Source organism: Vicia villosa, linkage group LG7 (assembly GCF_029867415.1).
Source record: "Vicia villosa cultivar HV-30 ecotype Madison, WI linkage group LG7, Vvil1.0, whole genome shotgun sequence".
In the NCBI taxonomy this organism is placed as follows: Eukaryota; Viridiplantae; Streptophyta; class Magnoliopsida; order Fabales; family Fabaceae; genus Vicia; species Vicia villosa.
In genome coordinates this window covers 1,800,581-1,811,076 of record NC_081186.1, presented here as the reverse complement: position 1 = coordinate 1,811,076, position 10,496 = coordinate 1,800,581, and positions in this window count along the sequence as shown.

The following is a 10,496-nucleotide window of genomic DNA, read 5'->3' as shown; positions in this document are numbered from 1 at the left end:
TGAACATTATTTCAAAATAAAGTTTAGATCTCAATTCAAGGTCGGAACAAAGAACACGATAAACAGTCCCAAAAAAATAAAGGATGCCAAAACAGATTCAAATTTTAGAGATAATAAGGATTAATATTTTCAACAACATTTTCCCTCTGTGTAAATAAACACCTTAAAGAGAGACCTATTCATATGATTTTTTTTCAACCAAATAATACCTACTAGCAAAACAGGTTAAAACTATTAGAAACATGGTTAGTTCAAAATCAAACTCATAGTGGCATTTCAACATACACATTGTTTGCAAATTTGAAGCTTATACATATACATTGTTTGCAAATTTGAAGCTTATACATAAACAGTAACACTATATCCATCAAAACCACATAGGATGAAGAATAGGAAAAAGAAGAAGAAAAACATTTTTGGTTTTTTTTTGGCAATTTGACAAGCTTAAATCTGAGATTTCAATTGTGTCTTATTTGATTGTTAGTTAGGAAATTCTTATTTAATTTTGAATTTGTTAGTTTGTGTTGGTCTGGTTATTGGTGGAGTTTAGAGTGGTTGTGTGTAGGGGATTTGTTATTAGTTGTCTCAGTTTTGGTTTGAAAGTTTGGTGTCGGGCTGGTGTATTTGTGAGTCTTATATGTTATTGAGAGATCATTTGTACTTGGTGGATCCGATACTTTGCACACCTTGTGCTTAGATTAGTTACTTAATATATTTTTTTTTTCAAAAAATAAATATGATAAGTAGTAGTAACATGAACTAAGTAATCCTGGATCTATGGCTTTAAACAATTTTGTTGCCATGCCTGTAAGTTTATATATGTTGCCTATTGTTTTGTACGACTACAAGAGTTCTGATATTTTATGTACATTTTAAAAAAATAAAAGTAAATATATTTAAAATTATGTATGAATCCAATCACGGAAAAAATGAATTATTTTTTAATTATTCATGTTACTAATAAGATACAATATTTTTTAAGATAATATATAAAAATTTGAAATATATATTATTGATGTAAAATTATTTTGGTAAAACAATTTTTTATTTTAAAAATGTGTCTTTCTTTTCAAAATAATTAACTGTTTTGCAAAACAATTTTGTTTTTCTGATTTATATTTTTATTACATTTTAAAAACAAAAGCGTGTATACCGCTCCAGTACCCGTGCAAACGTACGAGTAACACACAAGTACCGTGTGAGCGCACGGGTAACTATACCAGAATTCATGCGAATTCACGGGTTATTAAATTTTGTGTACAATTAATAAATGAAAAGTGTATCTTGGACTATCAAGGCTGTTTTCAAGCATAGGCACACATTGCACAATACTGATGCTTGGGGGAAATTCCAACAAACTGGACTGTACCATGTTAGATCCATGTACCTTGCTTTAAGAGGTGAGAAGCAAGATGTACCATGGAAGAATCTCATGAGAGGCAACTTAGCTAGACCACGAGCTACCTTTGTTTTTTGGATGGCTTGCCACAGCAGGTTACTTACTAAGGATAGGCTAAGCAAGTTTGGCATTGTCAATGATAGAAAGTGTGTCTTCTGTGGAGATTCTGAGACTTGTAACCATCTGTTTTATGGCTGCAGGGTAACTAGAGAAATATGGGAGAACTTTCTGGATTGGATGCATTTGCAGCGACACCCGTGTGGCTGGAATCAGGAACTCGAGTGGATTATTCTTAATGCTAGAGGAAGAAGCAATCGAGTCAAGCTACTAAAACTCCGTGCTACTGAAACTCTCTATCATATATGGATTTGGTGCAATAGGAAAATTTTCCAACAAGATGCTGTGATTGATGTGAGTTTTCTACATATTAGGAACATTGTCAAGGAATGTTCCAAGAGGGATAGAAAATTATGGGACTATTGTAATACACTTTAATTAGTGTCTTGTGATACTTAGTCTATTTTGATGCTTGGATCCAAGGATCAGCTTGTACAAACTGTTTTTTGGGAAGTAATATATTCTTTATTTTTCTCCAAAAAAAATAAATAAATGAAAACTAAATATATTTAAAATAATTATGAATCCAAACATGAGAAATATATGTTATTTTTTAATTATTTATGTTGCCAACATTATTAATTTAAAATTATTTTTAATTTAAGATACAATATTTTTTGAAATAATATATGAAAAAATGAAATATATATTATTGACGTAAAATAATTTTTCTAAAATAGTCTTATTTTTCTTTTTAAAATATGATTTTCTTTTTAAAATAATTAACTTTTTTAGTAAAACAATTTATTTTTTTATTTACATTTTAAAAATAAAAACGTGTGTATCACACCGGTACCCGTGCGAACGCACGGGTATCCTGCTAGTTTTACAATATCACTTTATATTATATACATATGAGTAAGTATTATTATAGTTTCTTTCGTTTAAGTGCAACCAAACTCATAATACAATATCTTAAAATTTCAAGGGTTTTATATATGTACAAAAATTTTAAAAATGTAAATTTAGAAATATTTATAGTCTTTATTGTGAGATATTGGATCGAACTCTAGTATTGTCGAAGGGTAGCTTCTTTGTTCGACAGTTCGACAGAGTTAAGCATGAAGTCGAAGGATTGTTCACATGCTGGTGTCGAAGTGTGCATGCTGTAGTCGAAGATGGGTCTAGCATGCAGATGTCGAAGATGCTAGAGTTGTTAGCATGTTAAATTAGGTTTTAGTGTTTAAACCCTAATTTGTTAAGTTAGCTTGTTTATTAAGTTGGCTTGTGTAATGGGCCTTGCTGAAAAAGCCCATTAGTTAGTATGTTAGGTTTTATTATAAATAGCATACTAGTCTCTCATCATTGCTAAGCTGCAAATCCTAATTTAGGGTGAGAGAGGTTATTTGTTATTCTTGTAAACTTGTAATCTTGTTTTAAGAGAAAGTGAAAGAATAGCAGTTATAACCAATTCTTGTGTTCCTCTTCTTCCTTGTCCTTTATTCTTCCTTGTTTTATACTTTGTTCTTGGCATTGAATTCACAACAAATTGGTGCGGTGAGCGTGGAGAAGATGCCTTCAACAAAGTATGAGATTGAAAAGTTCACCGGGGTGAATGATTTCGGTCAGTGGCGCTTGAAGATGAAAGCCCTACTGGTTCAGCAGGGTTGTTTGGAAGCGTTGAAGGGAGAGGCAACCATGAATGCAGAATTGACGGCAGCGGAGAAGACAAATATGATCGAGAAAGCACACAGCGCAATTTTGTTGAGCCTTGGTGATAAGGTTCTCCGGCAGGTATCAAAGAAGACGACGGCATCAGGGTTATGGGTGAAACTTGAAAGTTTGTATATGACCAAATCGCTGGTAAATCGACTCTACCTGAAGCAAGCTTTGTATTCATTCAAGATGATTGAAGACAAAGTATTGGCTGAGCAGTTGGATATGTTCAACAAGCTGATTCTTGATCTTGAAAATATTGATGTGAAGATCGATGATGAAGATCAAGCGCTGTTACTATTGTGTTCTTTGCCTCGATCACATGCTCACTTCAAAGAAACTCTCTTGTATGGAAGGGAGTCCCTGACGTTTGAAGAAGTTCAATCAGCCTTGTCCTCTAAGGACTTGAATGAACGAAAGGAGCATAAACCTTCGACTGTTGGCGAAGGTTTGGCCGTTAAAGGAAAACTCTTACGAAAGGATGGTAAGTTCGACAAGAAGAAAGGCAAAAGCCAGTCGAAGTCTTACGGTGGCGAAGCATCTGGCATTCGATGCTACCATTGTAAGAAGGAGGGTCACACAAGAAAGGTGTGCCCTGAACGCCTGAAATATCATGGAGGTAAGGATAATGGCAACGCTGCCATTGTTCAAGATGATTTCGAATCATCTGATGTTCTTGTGGTTTCAAGCAGTGACTCTAAGAAGGAGTGGATTATGGATTCAGGTTGCACTTGGCACATGACTCCAAACAAAGACTTGTTCGAGGAATTATGTGATCAAGATGGTGGATCAGTATTGCTGGGAAACAACAAGGCTTGCAAGATTGCAGGTGTTGGATCTGTGAGATTCAAGCTCCATGATGAGTCAATAAGGTTGTTGACTGAAGTCAGGTATGTTCCTGATTTTAAGAGAAATTTGCTTTCTCTTGGTGAATTCGACAAGAAAGGATATGTTTTCCAAGGAGAGAAAAGTATCCTAAGAGTCATGAAGGGGTCGAAGGAAGTCTTGAGAGGCGTGAAGAAACAAGGCTTGTATACCCTTGAGGCTGAAGTTGTAAGTGGTTCGACAAATGTTGTATCGACGAAACCTTTGTCGAAGACAGAAATTTGGCACATGAGATTGGGCCATGTCAGTGAAAGGGGTCTGGTCGAATTAGGGAAACAAAATCTGCTTGGTGGAGACAAAGTCGAAAAGCTGAAGTTTTGTGAACCCTGTGTACTTGGAAAATCTTGCAGAGTGAAGTTCAACAAAGGCAAACAAAGAACACATGGATCCCTTGATTACATCCATGCTAGTCTTTGGGGGCCTGCAAGGTGTCCATCACATTCAGGAGCAAGGTATTTTCTATCCATAGTAGATGATTATTCCAGAAAATTATGGGTATTCATCCAGAAGACTAAGGATGAAACTTTTGAGAATTTCAAAAGTTGGAAGACTCTGGTTGAAAATCAGACTGGCAGAAAGGTCAAGAGGTTGAGAACCGACAATGGCCTTGAATTTTGCAATGAGGCATTCGACAGTTTTTGTGCTGCCTCTGGTATTGCAAGGCATAGAACTACTGCAGGTACTCCACAGCAAAATGGTTTGGCTGAAAGGTTTAATCGAACTATTTTGGAGAGAGTCAGATGCATGTTGACTAGTGCGGGGTTAACAAAGGTGTTCTGGGCTGAGGCTGTTTCGACAGCAACATATCTGATAAACAGATGTCCTTAGACAGCGTTAGATATGAAGACACCTGAAGAAGTTTGGTCGGGACATCCACCAGATCTCGACAAACTGAGAGTATTTGGCTGCGTAGCCTATGCTCACATTAGGCAAGACAAGGTCGAACCTAGAGCTCTGAAATGCATGTTCATGGGATACCCTGAAGGAGTCAAAGCTTATAGGCTATGGTGCCTAGAGCCAGGTCACAGGAGGTGTATCACCAGTCGAGATGTAGTTTTCAATGAAGCTGAAATGGCTTTTAAGAAAACTGATGATGTTGGTCGAAGTACAGAAACATCTGACGAAGAGCTGGAACAAGTAGAGATTCCTGTTGAGGTGGAGCATGTTGATGCTGAATTGCATATCCCAGATGAAGTCGAAGAAGAAGCAGAAGATGCTGAAGTTGAGGAAACTGACGATGACTACCTATTGTCGAGAGATAGGTCGAGAAGAGTCATCAAGCCACCTCAGAGACTTGGATATGCAGATCTTATAGCTTATGCCTTAATCTCTGCAAGTGAGGTTCTAGACGAAGAACCTAGAGACTATAAGGAAGTTATGAGGAGTCGAAATAAGACTGAATGGCTGAAGGCCATGGATGATGAGATGAAATCTCTTCATGATAATCACACTTGGGAACTGATCAAGAAACCTGCTGGGGCAAGGTTAGTCAGCTGTAAATGGATTTTCAAAGTTAAGGAAGGAATTGAAGGAGTGACGTCAAAAAGATACAAGGCAAGGTTAGTTGCAAGGGGTTTCACTCAGAAAGAAGGTGTCGACTTCAATGATGTGTTTTCTCCTGTTGTGAAGCATAGGTCCATTCGAATGTTGCTTGCCATGGTGGCACAGTTCGATCTTGAACTGGAACAGATGGATGTGAAGACTGCGTTCTTGTATGGTGATCTAGATGAAACGATCCTGATGAGGCAACCTGAAGGGTATGTCGAAAAGGGGAAGGAAGATTATGTGTGCAAGTTAAAGAGATCTTTGTATGGGCTGAAACAATCTCCTCGACAGTGGAATAGGAGATTCGACAAGTTCATGGCACGCATAAGTTTCATTAGAAGTCAGTTCGACCACTGCGTTTACTTCAGATTTCGACCTGGTAATTCATTTGTTATTTTGTTGCTTTATGTGGATGATATTCTCATAGCAAGCAACAATGTTGAAGATGTGATGAGGGTGAAGGCTGAACTCAATAAGGAGTTCGATATGAAGGATCTGGGAGCTGCTTCCAGGATTCTTGGAATTGACATTCGAAGAGATAGAAAGAAGTCGAAGTTATGCCTATCTCAAGAGGCATATCTATGGAAGATTCTTGAAAAGTTTGGTATGTCGAATTCGAAGCCAGTTGTGACTCCAACAAACCCTCAATTCAAGCTGAGTATTGATCAGTGTCCCAGTACTGATGTGGAAAGAGCCTATATGAATAGCATCCCATATGCTAATATAGTTGGTTCTTTGATGTATGCTATGGTTTGTACTAGACCCGACATAGCATACGCAGTAAGTCTTGTAAGCAGGTACATGGCGAATCCTGGAAAGGCTCACTGGCAAGCATTGAAGTGGATTTTAAGGTACATAAATGGGTCTCTGAATAGAGTCCTAATTTATGGTGGAGCCTTGGGTGAAGATGGTAAAGCAGTAATCGAAGGATATGTCGACTCTGATTATGCAGGTTGTATGGATTCCAGGAAATCTATTTCTGGATATGTTTTCACTATGTTTAGCACAGCAATTAGTTGGAAAGCAACTCTTCAGAAGGTTGTTGCTCTATCAACCACTGAAGCGGAGTATATTGCCCTAACTGAAGCTGTGAAAGAAGCATTGTGGCTTGAAGGTTTTGCGAAGGAGCTGAAACTTCAAGGTCGAGGTATCACTGTTAAATGTGATAGTCAAAGTGCAATACACCTGTCGAAGAATTCAGCCTATCATGAGCGAACTAAGCACATTGATGTGAGGCTGCATTTCGTCAGAGGAGTAATCGAGCGTGGAGAAGTCCAAGTGCTGAAGGTTTCGACTGAAGACAATGCTGCTGATATGATCACCAAGACATTGCCGAGTTGCAAGTTTTTCCACTGTATGCAGTTGATAAAGCTGCATGAAGAAAGCTAGTATGTTCCTTGACGTTGTAGAGTTAGGTCCAAGGTGGAGATTTGTGAGATATTGGATCGAACTCTAGTATTGTCGAAGGGTAGCTTCTTGGTTCGACAGTTCGACAGAGTTAAGCATGAAGTCGAAGGATTGTTCACATGCTGGTGTCGAAGTGTGCATGCTGTAGTCGAAGATGGGTCTAGCATGCAGATGTCGAAGATGCTAGAGTTGTTAGCATGTTAAATTAGGTTTTAGTGTTTAAACCCTAATTTGTTAAGTTAGCTTGTTTATTAAGTTGGCTTGTGTAATGGGCCTTGCTGAAAAAGCCCATTAGTTAGTATGTTAGGTTTTATTATAAATAGCATACTAGTCTCTCATCATTGCTAAGCTGCAAATCCTAATTTAGGGTGAGAGAGGTTATTTGTTATTCTTGTAAACTTGTAATCTTGTTTTAAGAGAAAGTGAAAGAATAGCAGTTATAACCAATTCTTGTGTTCCTCTTCTTCCTTGTCCTTTATTCTTCCTTGTTTTATACTTTGTTCTTGGCATTGAATTCACAACATTTATCATTGTGTATCGATACATTAATAAATTTGACATTGTAGGTGAGACTTTGAAAATTTATAATTTCACATTGTTGGTTGTTTATTAAATAAAACACTTTATTATTGATATTATCGAAGTTGTTCAAAGAATTGTTTATTTTCATTAGATGATATTAACTATTCTATAAATAAAAAATTATAAGAGTAGAAAATGCAACAAAAAAAATTAAATTTCGATGAGTCAAATTTCTACAGATTATTTCTTTGTTTTTGTCTCTATATATTTAATTCTATTTACAATTTAAATGATATATATATATATATATATATATATATATATATATATATATATATATATATATATATATATATATATATATATATATATATATATATATATATATATATATATATATATATATATATAGTTTATTGTATTTTTTATCAAAGGCTTAAAATAGAACAGGGCCTCCAAATTGTTTGGGACGGCCCTGATATTTTCATATAAGCTTTCTCAATTTTGATAACTCTTGTTTATTAATTACTATATTAATAAATTGTACAACACTACATACAAAAACCTCAAACCAATTAAATGGGATTGAACTACAAATTTAAGAAATATTAAATAACCAAACTTTTTTAACTAAAAAAAAAAAATTGTGCAAAATCACTTATGCGTTTATATGGTACTAATGTATTATGTTACTTGTGCGTTCATATGGTACTGGTGTATTACCCGTAAGTTTACACAGGTTTTGATTTGATTACCCATGCGTTTACACGGTACTGATATGTCACCTGTGGGTTCGCAACGCATAGGTTCTGGTGTGGACCGCGGATATTTCACCAATTTGTCTTGAGAATTTAAACAAATTAGAATACAAAATTATTATTGGGAAAAAATTGTATAAGTTTTTAAAAATTTATATTGTTAAGAAAAACTATTAAATACATACTTGGTAAAAAAGCAATTGTGAAAAATAGAAGGAAAAAAATTATTTACAGAGTTGTAATAGTAAAAAGATTTTTAAAGTTTAATAAGTGGGACAAATAAATATATTAACAGGGTATGGTACGCACGCTTATTTTGCCTCATGTTTTACTCATCATTGGTGTGAATCCTTGTTTTTTATTTTCTTTAATTGTATAAAAGAATTAATAACCTGTGTGTCAACATAATCTTAAAATTATTACACCTGTGTTCACACAGTACTGATGTGTTACCCGTGCATTCACACGGTATTGGTGTGTTACCTGTGTATTCGTATGAATACTGATGTGTTACGCGCGCGTATTTGTTACATGTGTGTTCACACAATATTAGTGTTATGAGGTATATTTTCAATGTTATAATGGTTTAAATCCTATAAGAATATTAAAATATGCCCGATTATATTTGAAAATAATTATATCCTAAAAAAATGTAACATAGATTTTTGTAAAAAAAAAAAGGTTAATAGACATTTGCCCCCCTGCCATATAGGCGAGATTCGGTTTACCCCCCTATTAATTTTTTTTTTGGATTGCCCCCTAGAAATATGAAAAGCTCTATGATTTACCCCCCTAGGACCCCCTGTAACCTTGTTTTTTTTATTTACCCCCCTGGTTTTTCACTATTTTTTACACGCTTAGGGGGGTACCCTAAAAATACAGGGGGGTAATCCAAAAAAAATATATTAATAGGGGGTAAACCGAAACACACCTATATGGCGGGGGAGCAAATGTATATTAACCCAAAAAATATATAGTTTTGATAGTAGAATATTTATAGTTTCAATATTTTAAACATAAAATTGAGAAACTAAAAGCAAAAGTTATTATTTTTAGAAAATTAATCATATATTTAAAAGATTAAACATTTGATACTCTCTTATACTCTCTTAAAATCAGTTACAATCTAAATTATTAAAGTGATTATTATAATAGATATTAATATGACTATTAAAGAGATCAATTGGATTTTTGTCCGGTTAGGATACAAAAATGATGAGCTGGTGGAAAATTAAAATTTATACATTAGAATAGCAAAGTATAATCACTTTTCTTTTTCAGCCTTTTGATATATAGCCTTTCTTTTGTACCAAGTTGGTTGAAATCTATCATATAAAAAAGTTAATTATTCTGGAAATACCAAAAATGTCATTTTCTCAATTCCTCTTCATTTAGACTATGCACGTGGACACTCTCTTTACATCAGGTTGCTCTCTCTTTCCAATTTCACTTCTCTTCTCTATTTTCCCCATCTTTCTCCTTCTCCTTTTTCGCAGAACCCTATTCACCTTTTCACTCAATGAAAATCTTTCCCTATCAAATCTGCAGCCTCAACTTTTCAGATTGCTTGCAACTATGGTTTTGCTCCAATTAATACAAACCCTATATCTCTTCATTTTCCTTCTGAAAAGTAAACCAATTTCCTAACTCTTTCTTTGATATCGTTTTTCTTCTGATTTTTGTGCATGCAGTTTTGTTATTGAACCTGGTTGTTGGTTGATGGGTTTGTTGTTCGTTGAGGGTTTGTTGCTGAGTTCGCGATGATAAATATGATGTTGATGGTAACGATGAACACGTTTATTGATTATATCGTGATGTTGATTCTGAACCGTTAATTTACGGTCGTGAAAATTGATGATGATGTTGGTGACACTGAAAGTCACAGCAAATCGGTGAGATCTTTCTTTGTTTTTTTGTATTTTGAGTTCTATAATCTCTCAGCTTCTCTCAATATTTTCTGAAAGGTTTGTGTTAAAAATGAGGAAGATGATGATAAAATAGGGTTTCATGAATGTTAGTGTTGTATCAGGTTTACTGAATATGAACAACGTTCTTTTTCTTTCTTCTCATTGTTTTTGGAAAATTTGTATAGATGAGGATGACGATGATGATGGAATTTTAGGGTTCTGAATCGTAATCCGCTGGTACTGAACCGTAACTGTGATGAGTTTTACATTGGCCTTAGACATAACCGAGCAACTGGGAAG